The sequence below is a fragment of the Sciurus carolinensis genome, chromosome 11 (assembly GCF_902686445.1).
Source record: "Sciurus carolinensis chromosome 11, mSciCar1.2, whole genome shotgun sequence".
In the NCBI taxonomy this organism is placed as follows: Eukaryota; Metazoa; Chordata; class Mammalia; order Rodentia; family Sciuridae; genus Sciurus; species Sciurus carolinensis.
This window is the reverse complement of record NC_062223.1, coordinates 32,540,939-32,552,995: the sequence shown is the minus strand read 5'-3', so window position 1 is coordinate 32,552,995 and position 12,057 is coordinate 32,540,939. Positions and strand designations below refer to the sequence as shown.

General features: G+C 46.5%; 1 protein-coding gene across 2 annotated transcripts in view; it reads right to left on the bottom strand.

Moving 5' to 3' along the window:
- The window catches only part of Lrp4 (LDL receptor related protein 4), a 47,720-nt gene that overhangs the window by 34,654 nt on the left and 1,009 nt on the right, over positions 1-12,057 (bottom strand). The gene's annotated exons all lie outside the window — the stretch shown is intronic.

Below are 12,057 nucleotides of genomic sequence, written 5' to 3'. Positions count from 1 at the left end.
AGTGAAGGATACGTGTGAAATGATTATAGTGTAACCTTGACTTCCCAGTGGGTATAATTTTAAAACTCAAGACTTTAAGAGCATTCCAAAATTATGGTACAGAAAAGCAATCCTAAAACAACTTGGCCTAAATGAGAATTCCAATGGCTTGCACTGAGAACCGGCTGAGGCCTGGAGCAGGCCTATAATGGTTGGGGCTCATGGACTGAAGAACCCCACTGCCCTTTCACCCCAGGATCCAATGTTTCTAGAACACTTCCAGTAGGAAAAGCAAATGGAGGGTTTATAATGAGACAAAGCGAAGATGAGGGCTATACTTTTATTATCTTCGAAGTATTCAAGGTCCTTCTGTTAGACGGTCATACTTGAGTTGTTTAAAGTGACAATTTCTCTCCACAAAGTTACCAAATCAATACCTCTGAAAGAAACAGATCCCCATAAGGTCAAAAGATGTGCCCTCCCAGGATCATCCAAGGAAAAGTGACTTTGGAAAGCAGTCTGTCAGTTATGACTGGGACCCACATTATCAAGGTATGCAGCACTTTGGGGAATTCTTTTGTTCACATTAATAGGCAACTGTAACACTGATCCTCAGAAAGTATCTATGGAAATACAGTCTCTTTAGCAAAAGAAAAACTTCATGACTGGCAGATTGTAATGGTTCCTCCAGGCAGCAGAGAAATCCCCATACCAGTAACACTGGCTAAGGAGTTCTGCAGGTACCAGGGGCAGGTGGTCAGACTTTAGTTTTGAGGAGGGTGACCAAGAGGAGCGGGGATGGAGGCAGAGAAGACCTGGCCACCTCAGGGCAGAGTAACTCAGTCCAATCAGGGCTGCAGCCTAGAGGAAGAGGAAGGCCAGCAGACACAGCCCCTCCCCCAGCACGCAGCACGCAGCTGGGCTTCCCTATTGAGCATCAAGCTATCTGCCTGGCCAAGTCCCATGACCGGCTGCTGTGCCCCCTCCCCAGCATGCCCAGCAGGATGCCCTGGGATGGCGTGTGAATGGCTCAGTGCCCCTGCTCCAGCCTCAGCTGGAACAAAGGGTTCTGCCAGGGTCACTCCCCCCACCTCCCAGCATTCATCTAGCCCGCTGGGCTGCTCGAAGCTGGGGAAGGAGGGGGCCAGGATCCTTGCTCATCTCTCCCCTTTGCTTTCTTCTCCTCTTCCTTCCCTGGACTGGGCCCTGCCCTCAGACTGGGTTGGAATAGTGAGAGAGTCAGTCCCCAATCGCCACCTCTCTTCCTTCACTATTCCCCTGACCCAAGAAAGCTTCTCTTTCTTGATGCACATCCTCATCCCCCATAACAATGACTTGGCCTGGCCTAGGGATCAGGGCCCAGAATGAAAGGGTAAGCTACCAAGCCCTCCAAAAGTCAGGAGAGCCATGGACCCATCTCTCTCCACTTCAACCCAAGGGTAAGTATGAGCATAAGGTGGAGTTCCTAGTCTGAGATGGATAGATGGACAAAAGGATGAATGGAGGGACAACCTTATGTATGGTTCTGGGGTAAGGGACCACAGATTTCTACTAGATTCTCAACTGAGGTCTGGCCCTCCCCCACCATACACTAAAGGAACTAGCTGTCCTAGAAAAGATGCAAGATTTCCTGCAAGAGGCAAGGGGAGCCCATTTGGGAGATGCACCATCTCCCCACACCTCACAGGAAGGTCTCACTGCAAGCTCGGAGCTCCTGTCTCTCTGGTTCTCTCTGCAAGTGCAGACCAGATTCTTCCCCAGGGAAGCATCAGAAATTCAGTCGCCCCAGTACCATGCTTTCTGGACTACTCTGAGAGCCTTGAGAAGAGATGAAGCCTTCTCTCATTCAGAGCCTGAGGAACACTGGCTCATTGCAGTACAGGCCCCCTTTAAGGATCCGTGGCTGGATTAAACAGCAAAGAATACTTCATGCAATGAGGCTCCCACACAGAGATCCCCTTGATAGGGAGGCCTGGTGAAGAGGTTTAAACCTTAATCAGTGGATCTTGCCTGGGGATGATTCTGTCCCTCAGGGGATATTGGGCAATGTGTGGAGACATTTTGGTTGTCATGACTGGTGATGCTATTGGCATTTAGTAGGTAGAAGTCAGGGATGCAGCCAAACGTTCTCCAGTGCATAGGATAACCCCTGTCCCCTATCTGGCCCCAAATGTCAACAGATGTTAAGAAACACTACTGCTAGATAACACAGCAGGGAGCGAGGACACACCAGAGGGAATTCAGGATAAAAGGGGTAACAAGAACAGAAAGGAAGGGAGACAGAGGAAAAAACACTGGATCAGGAGCAGACAGACCTGGGTTCCACCGATTAGTTGCATGACTTTGTGAAGTCACTTAGATCCCTAAGCCTCAGGTTCCTTATTTGTGCAAAAACAAAACACAATGCCACCAGGACTGGACAAGAAAACGAAGGTGGAAAAACACTGAAGAGACTGAGTGTGTGGGAATACGAGGCCTACATTTTCTCAAAAAAACCAAGTCCCAGGATGCGGACTGCAGGATCAGCAGCATCCTGGTCTGCACGCAAGGGAGGAGTGCAGGAGGTAGAGGAGCCTCAGCTCCTGATCCTGAGGGCCCCACCCCCGCCTCTGGCTGAGTGATAACAGAAGTCCTGACTTCCCAGCAGATTTCAAGAACAAAGCATTCCATCGGGTGGGCATCGAGTTAGTTGCAGGTGGCTGAGAGTCATGACTTCCTGCTTGTCAGAGCAACATCTGAAGTCTGCGCTGTGGTGAAGGTCAGGCAGCAGGCAGTCAGGGAGCCCCTGACTTGGGCATTCATACAGGAAGCAGACACATCAGACACCAAAAGGCCGGCTTTTCAGGGCAACCGCTGCCCTTCTCGGATGCCCAGAGGTGGAATTCTGCCTTTTCAGTAAAGTCCTGGCGATGATCCTAAAGGGCAGCTTTTAACCCTTTTTAGGTAAAAGAATGGAAAGTGAAGAAAGGAAACAAATGGCTGCGGATGGCAAAAGGCAGCCTTCATTTTAAGAACTGTTGAACTAGAATAGTCAGCTCTGCTTCTGCCCTTGAAAGCTGTTTGCCAGACACACCACAAGCTCCCTGGACCCCCAGGGGCTTGGGCATAAGCCCTTCTCCGAATGCAAACCAACAAGAAAAAGTGTTCCCGATTTCCGATCAAGTCATCAATGTTTGGGACATATGTGAACTGCTCATTGAACCTTCTTAAGAGGTTAACCAAAACCTCACTATTTACATCTCATCTTCCTTACCCCAGTCACCTTAGCAATTTCTCACTGTTTTCTTTTGAATAAGAGAAGGGAAATATCCATCTGGTATACCAGACACACTGTAACATGATAGCACCACTAATTCTACAACTTTAAACAAATTAGTTAATATCCCTGAGCCTCAGTTTTGCTCATCCATAAAATGGATATAAGAACAGTTCTATTTCAAAGGTTTTGGGGAAGCTCAAGTTAAATAATTCCACATAAACTGCTTAGACTGACACACAGCAAAAGCTTCATAATAAAACCACTGTTTAGGGCTGGGGATATAGCTCAGTTGACTGAGTGCTTGCCTCACAAGCACAAAGCCCTGGGGTCAATCTCTAGCACCGTAAAAAAAAAAAAAAAAAAAACTGTTTACTGAATACTTCCTAGGTGCTGCCCAAGAACATCTCTAAGTGCTTCTCATCTGCTACATCACTGAATGGTCTCCGCAATCCCTGGAGGTGGTACTCTTATTATTATCACCACTTTACAAAAGAGGATGAGAAGCAGAAAGGTTAAGTCAGTAGATATGTCACAGGGATACTAAGGGATAGGGTCAGCACTTACCCCCAGGAAGGTGATTATACTGCCTCCCAATAAATGATATTGCTATTGTGAGAATCTTCAAAGGTCAAAAGGGCAAAGTACAACTTCTGGGTTCCTCTCCTTTATGCATTCTCTATTAGGAAATCTGCAGTGAATTAATGGGTCTCAAACAGTGACCTCTCCTTCTGGTTACTGCTAAGGTAAATACCAATTTCCTTTGCCCTGAGGTAAAGTAGTAAAGCTGAGAAAAGTCTGGAGCCCCATCCCTTTTGAACCAGCACCTCAGTGTTATGTTGGTCCAGGAAAGACTTCTGACAACAAATGGTCACACCTTGCAGTTTCTCTTCATAATTGGCAAGCTACTTTTGTGTAAACACTTGTATTCTCTTTTAACCATCTTTGAGTAGAACTATAGTGTCCATTTAATAGGTAAGGTGGGGCTTGGGGGGTAGCTCTGAGGTAGAGAGCTTAGGTAGCATATGCGAGGCCCTGGATTTGGTCCCCAGCACAAACCAGGAAAAGTCACTTGCTTTGGCCAAGGTTGTTAATGAGATAAGTTGAACTAGGACAACAGTTCCATTCTGACTCTTAAACCAGTATTCCAGTATTCTTTCCATGTGACCTCAGAATGCAGACTTGTAATAAGCTTTGCAGGAGATATTCATGCACACTCAAGTGTCTAGAGGCACGGTGCTGGACCATGCCATGGAACCCACAGCTAAAGGTGAGCCACACCTGTCACATGGAGGCACACTGAAGACAGTAACTAGACACAGCTGCAAAGCAGCTTTTTCAAGTTGAACCAGAGACAGGAAGGCTTAAGGAGTGCCCAGTGAGTGTGGAGGAGCATTCTGGCTACCGGTATAGAGGGACTAGGATTATAATGACAAGGGCAGGAAGCAACAGTCCTAAGAGATGCTTCTTCCACCCCGCTAAAGCCCCCTCTCTCCTCCTGTCCACTGGCAGTCACAGGGAAGCTATCAACCTTACGTAACAAGGATAAGTTATTTGAAATTTCTCCAAATGACATCCAGGTCAACAATTTCAGCTCCTTGGGCAGCCTACTCAGTGACATCTTTCATGAAAGGGGACACCATGTAGCAAGACAAAACTGATAAAACTAAGAGGAGTGACAGCAAGCAGTCACATGGGAATGGACTTACATTCATCTAAAAGGTCTAAAAGATACTGGGTGTCTGTAGAGACCTGAACAGAGCCACTGTTTGAGGGCAGAGTTCGCCCAGTGAACATTAGCACCAATACCACCCCCCCCAAAAAAGTAAGCATTTGGCAGCAACAGGAGGCTAGAAAGTGAACCCTTCCCTGACACTCCCCACCTGGACCCACTTGGCCCAGGCTGAGTCGGAAGCCCCTCCACGGAGCCCCTGCAGCCCTGTTGTTCACTTGTACGCTCAGCTTCTTGGCAGCTGGAATTGTGTGACAGCCTAGTGTTTGTATTCCCAGTGCATAAGTCAATGCTTGGTATGTATAAGATGACCCATAAAATTTTGTTAAATCAATGAATGAATGAATGATACTTTCCTCTAGAGTCTTGTGAGAGATGGTGTCAAAGGAAGAAAGAGGCCCAGAATAAGAAATAAAAGTAGTCATTTCCTACCTATCCAGGACTCAGAACTAGAATCTTCTCCTTTCCCAAGCAGCTTCCCAGTCCTATTCTGTGACGTTTATACCCTCTTCCTACAAGAATTACTTTACTTGGTGCATTATTTGCCTGTGAAACTGACATGCCATGGCTCTTCTTATTTCTGTCCTACAATCCCTTTTATTCCTCTGATCCCTAGAGGCCAGCCTTACTTGGTTCTTTAGTGGGCCCCCTCAAAAGGGATGCATCAGACACATGATTACTGGTCCCAGAAAACTCAGCCCTCTCTTAAACATAGAAAAGCAGCTCTTAATGGTCAGCCTGCAAAGTTATAAGGCAGAAGTTAATAATGTTAAAACCACAGGAAGAAAACTTCTCAAAGTGCAAATCCCGGCTCTGCTAGTTCCTACCTATCTGACCCTGAGCAGTTATTTCATATCTTAGTTTTTCAGCAGGAAAATTGGAAAAATAAGAGCCCCTACCTCATATGGATGCTGTGAGAATTAAATTACTTGATAAGCAGCACTTGGCATCATGCTTGGCATATACTAGGTGTCAATAAATGATAACTCTGGGGTTGGGGGGTGGAGCTAATGGTAGAGTGCATGCTTAGCATGCTTGAGGACCTGGGTTGGATCCCCAGCACCAAAATAAAGAAAGAATTTAAAAAAAAAAAAAAAAGATGGGCACAGTGGTAGGTGCCTGTAGTCCTAGCTACTCAGGAGATTGAGGTAGGAGGATCCATTGAATCCAGGGGTTTAGGGTCACTGTGGGCAGCACCGTGAGACTCTGTCTCTTAAGAAAAATTAAAATAGGGTTGGGGAAGGGTGTAGCTCAGTGGTAAAGCACTTGCTTAACAGCTGAGAGAACCTGGGTCTGACCCCCAGTACTACAAGTAATAATAAGAAGTTAATTAGTTAAGATAAAATTTTTAAAAAATGATATCTCTTACCATTTCTATCACAGATTTGACTAACCCCAGAATGGTCTTACAGAGCCAATGCATTACTAAGACCTGCTCTTCTGAGCTTGAGATAGCTAAAAAACTTGCTGTGGAATTTACTGTGTATCAAGCAGTGGTGCCACCTTCATGGGTTGAGTTGGTGGCAGGAATAACCACAGGAAGAGGCAAGACTCCTGCTTTACTGTCTGTCTGAAGGAGCTTGAGGCACAGGGTATCCTTTATCCTGGCCTAATTTATTATCAACTGATTCCTAGGGGGCAAGTAAGGAAGACAGAATTCAGAAAGTAAAGTGCAAAGAAATTCAGAAATGGAGTTGTTTCCTCTTTCGTAAAACAGGAGTTGTAATGCTATTTATTTCATAAGGTTGCTAGGAGGTTTAAATGAGATAATACGTGAAGTTAATAATAAGCTGTTATTATTATTACTGTTATCACTGACCCACTGTCTTCATCTGGATGTGTACTCTCTCTCCACCCAGTCATGTAGCTATAATCCTAGGCTGTCTCTCTATAGGTTATCAAAATTCTACTTAGCCTCCCTAGAAGCTGTCAACAGATTTCACAAATCCAACATGATTTGAACATGGCTGTGCTCCGTGAAGTCTGCTCAAAATAGTGCTTTCCTTTCCCCTACATGTCAAAACGAGGTCCATCCAGTAACAAAGGGCTTCAGGGAGCAACAGACCACATTTTCTAGGAGACTTTTAAAGCCTAAGGAATTCTGCATTGGGATTCCCTAAGAAAGTGACTGAAAACACAAGAAAGGTCAATCCAAGGGGTAGATCTTTCCAACCTAGATCTTCTGGGCCAGGCTGGGTATCAAATATTTAAGAAGAGGCATTATGGGTTGGGGGAGTTCCTAGCTTAGACCCTGGGCTCAAATCTGGATATATAGTTATTCAGTGGCTGTGTGACATCAAACTGCTCTGAGCCTCAGTCTTCCATCTCTAAGCCAGGAATCTCACAGTGCCTTATAAGTGAGGAGTAAACGTGACAATACACACTAAATGCTCATCACAGTGTCAGGGACACTGCAAAACTCTCAAAAATGTTAACTGCCCCGAAGAACACTTGCATGTGTTTATTAGACTACAAGTCCCAGTTTGTGGTGCAAAAATGGTCACCAGAGATCATTCCCTTAAGAGCAGAAAATTTTCATTGGGTGGACATACCTTCTAGAGCCATTCGTTTTTCTACTTCTCTGAGTCTATACAGTTGCAACTTCTTGCTCAAACTGCTTGGGGAGCAGAGGGTGGAAAGAGGAGGAGAGAGCTCCCCTTTCTAATTTGCGAGGCTCATGGGTATTACAACCTGACACTGCCATTTGGTTTCCAGAAGGCTGTAGTCAACCCAACAGAGACACTGTCCCCTATTCTCATCCGTGCTCCCAAGGTGGTGGCTTGCGAGCTCCCCAGGCCGGGGCCATGGAAAGGGAACCTTTGCCACAATTCCACCTCTGTCCCACCCAGAGACCTGACAGAAAGTGGAGCTATTGAGTGAGCATGGAAAGAGTACTAGAGACACCCACAAACTGGAAGTTTCTTCATTCCATGTGCTAATCAGGTGTCTCTTCCAATACCCTACTCTGTACCTGCCTGGCCCTATACCCCGATAAGGGGAGGGTCCCTCTCCCTCCAAAAGGCACTGTGAAGCCAGGAGCTTCCAGGCTGCACAAAACCTCCGGTGATAAATTATGCAGCAGCACCTTTGTGTCGCTGCCTCCCAGCCGGATGGGAGGTTTGCTCCCAATCTTTTGTTTCCGGCTTGGCTCGCAGCTCTGATCCTGGGCTCTGCACAGAGGTGAGGGAGAGCTCCTATAGGCCAAGTCGGGGCTTGCAGCAAGTCCCAGCCAGGCTTTCCCCAGCTGGGTCTCAGGCAGCGCTCCTCCCCTCCTCACTGTCACCTGAATAATGGGGAAGCAGGGCGTCTGGGAGCGCTCATCTGTGAGCGGGAACGGGAATGCCTGTGTGCACTGAAAGAATGAGGTCTGCTCGGATGGGCTTACGAGGTGCCCAAGGGCACCTAGGATGTTTGCTCGTGCTAAATTGAAAATGCAGAACGGAAAATACTCAAAGGATCGCCAGGAAGGTAGAGAACCCGTTCTTTTTTAATGGCTGCTGTGGGTTACGGTCAACTTTCCACGGTTTCCAGAAACATCACATTACAGGCACCAACTTAAAAGGAAGAAACAGAGACAACAGGGGTCCAACTCTGGGGTGGAGGAGTCCAGGGCAGAAGACCTGTATCAATTATCCCTGCACAGTGACGTGGCTTCTGATTGAAGACAGTCGTCATGAAGGAAGGAGGCTCCCAATAGCCCAGTCCCCAAATTGGGGCAATTACTACCTTATGAGCTCTGGGGCCTGACTCCCTCCCTAGACCAGTGGGAGGGAGAACTCGGAATCCTAAATTGTTCCAGCTATAAGAAACCTCACGTAGCACCTCTCACCCTGGGTCACAGCAATCTTAGGGTGAGAGGTTGCTGGGCTGCATCAATGACCACTCAACAGGGAAGTTCCATTGAAAAAAAGAAGTTCCATTGCCTGGACCTCTCTCCGGAGAACTAAGGCAGAGCAGGCTCCCCTAGACTCACATTGTAGCTTAACAGACCTCTTTTCCGGAAGTGTGGACAGGCAGGAACTATGCTTAGGTTTCATTAGATTTTCAAGGGGGCGGAGCCAGGGGAGCAGGGGCAAGATTTTTCAAAGAGAAAAACAGAGGAAAAAAAAAAAGAAAGAAAAGAAGCTGAAATGAATGAGGGACCAAGCCTCCATTTTAGCACAACACTAGTGTAATTATTATAATTATTTATTTAGCAGGCTCCCATATTTCAAAGTCAAGAACCATTTGATTCACTATGCAACTTTGCTAACAAACAGTTGACATTTATCCAGGTCTACAGCAACACAGTAGTTGTCCTGAATTGTTTGAATATACAATTATCTAATTTAATTTTTTAAAGCCTTCTTATGTGAAAATTGATTACTATTCCACTCTCCCCACTTCACCCTCATTTGCAGATAAGAATCCTGATGTTCAGGGAGACTCCGTGTTTTGCTCAGGGTCACAAAGAAGTACCAAAAGCCAAAATTCAAACCCAGGTCTGCCTGTGCTTCTTAATTACTAAGCTATGTACACATTAATTAGATTAGTGCTTGTGAATATGTTTGTTGAATGAATGAACAAATGAATGGGTGCAAGGCCCAGTTTGCAGAATTCTCCAGAGTGTACTAGGGAGAAAGAGCCTGACCCTGCCCGCTCTAAGTTGGAGGGACAGCAACAAGCACGGGGCAAGTCATCAGAGCTATTTATAGGGCCAAACTCAGGCTCTGCCAGACAACCAGTTAGCACCTAGTCTCCCCTGGGATACTGACTCCCACCGGGCTGAAAAGAGAAAGGTTTTGGCTCCTCAAGATGAGATGGCAACTCAGAAAAGGCCTGGGACCCAGATGCCCTGTGCCCAGGCAATGGGAACAAAATTGGTGGCTAAGCTGCGTCAAGGAATGTAGAGAGCCCATAGCTGACCAAGAGCCTGGGACAGTCCCATAATTATGAGATATACCAGTCACAAAAGAGACAAGACTACTTCTTAAAGTAGTCCCTGAAATTATTCTGTTCTCAGTATTGATTTTTTTTCTTTAAATGAGCAGCAACATAAATAATCCTTCCCATTTTCCTTCTTCTCAGGGATTAAGACTAGCTGTTAATCAGTAGCAAGAGTGAGCAAAGAGCTATAAAATGCCCCGTCCTCTGTGACCTCCCATGTTCTGTGCTGGCCCAGAAGATGAACATGCCTGGTATACTCTGTGTCAGACACGGCCAGACTTGGTTCCCTTGCAGCTGTCATTCTTAATACCATGGGCCAGTCCCAAAGATGTTATCTGATATTCAACAGGGACAGAAGAGGAAATCCAAAATCAGTGACAAGCCAAGCATCTTTCACAAGTCCAAGAGAGCAGGGGACAAGGTCACTCAAGCACCATGACAACCATGACAATAGCCAGATGGAAAGGAGACCAGTTTCTGCTCAACTCTTACGCACTTATCCTCAGAAACAAACTTTTAGCCAAAAGCTCATGGACAGAATTTTCAACTTTTAACTTACCTAGAAGAGACCGCCAGGACAAACAGTTTCCACTCTTCAAATAGTCATAACCCTCAGTATGAAAATAGCCATGGCTATTCCCAGCCATCAAATTTCCTTCCAAAATCTTTAAGGGTGGAGTGTTATGTAGTCTGAACCCAAACCTAGAGACTCTAGGAAAAACCCAAAGGACTAGCAGATTCCAAATAAGCACCTTAAACTTCAGTGTCCTGGGTTCACTCCTAGATGAGGTCAGGTCTGCCTAACTGATCCATTACTACATTTCCAGAACTACTGTGTCCCTGAGACCCTGGGATTTAGTGCCAGGGATCTTCATGGCTGTAGTTTTGATTCTAGGCTCTGCAACTTGCTTGGACTCCCTGTGAATCTGGTCTCCTACAGGTCTCCAAGAATGGCTCAGTATCAGGCCCCACAAAAATGTAAATCTCTCTGCTTCTGCCTACCCTATGTGTACAGAAAATCCCAGACTTAGAAATTCTATTAAATCTTTTTTTCCCCCTTAAAAAGGAACTCAAACCAGTCACTGGAAACCCTTTCACCCTTTTTCTATGAAGCATTAAATATATATTTTTCTCTACCCTCATCCTCTATTTGGATGTAATGTATGCAGTTTTGACAGCTCTGGAGCAGTAAAATTCTCTTGGCCAGTCTCAGTCGGGGAACCTTCCAGCTCCCCGTTCCTTAGGGCAGAAGGCGACAATCTCCTCTCCGGCTTTGTTGGTATCCGTTTTAGCCTCCCCAACCTTTTTTTTTTTTTTTTTTTTTTTTTTTTTTTTTTTTTTTAATGTCCTAGTGCCTAACCATTTCCCTTGATCTTTTTCAAAACTTCCTCCAGGGGGCCGGGAGGAAAGTTCCATCCCCTTTCCTTGCGGCCCGAAGGGGGAAACCCCCCAAAAAGCATAGCTGTCCCTTTAAGGGGCCCATGCGGTGGGAAGAACAGCTACATTCCTACCCCAGTAGGGCTGCTGTCCCGACACGCCGAAGAGGCTACAAATAACCTTCTAGGAGAGAGCCCGGGAGGGGGAGAGTGCAGAGCGAAGAGGAACGTGGGTCGGCCAGGCTACCACTTCTCAGAAAGAGCTCAATCGGCGCTACAGAGGACTTGGAAAGAGTCACTGAAAACCCATGGGTAGTTTAAATAACAGACACGAAAACTCCGTTTTGGATTCCGGAGGTAAAACAATCTTTAAAACAAGTGCCCAGACACCTCCACGCTCTGCCAGGCAAGTTCCGAAATTTGCACAGTTTCCACCCGACCTCCTCTACGTTAAAGAAAGAAGCGATGCAAGGCCAGGGTCTGCAGACCCCTCAGTTCTGAACGCCACCCCCTCATCCGGGCAGCAAGGAAAACTAGAAGATTCTGATCTCCCCCGCATTGAAGAGCGGTGGGTGAATGAGCCGGGGCTCAGAGATCAAAGTTCTTTGATCTTGGGGCGCAAATTTAGAGGCAGCTGCTATATCACGGGGTGCACCCACGGTCGTAAGCGGCTGCGGAGGGGCAGATTCCACTGAAACCCTAACCACACTCCAACAGTTTCGTACGGGCACCGAACACGTTATTAATAAGGAGCAGATGAAGCAGCAGTCCTGCTGCCATCCGCCCAG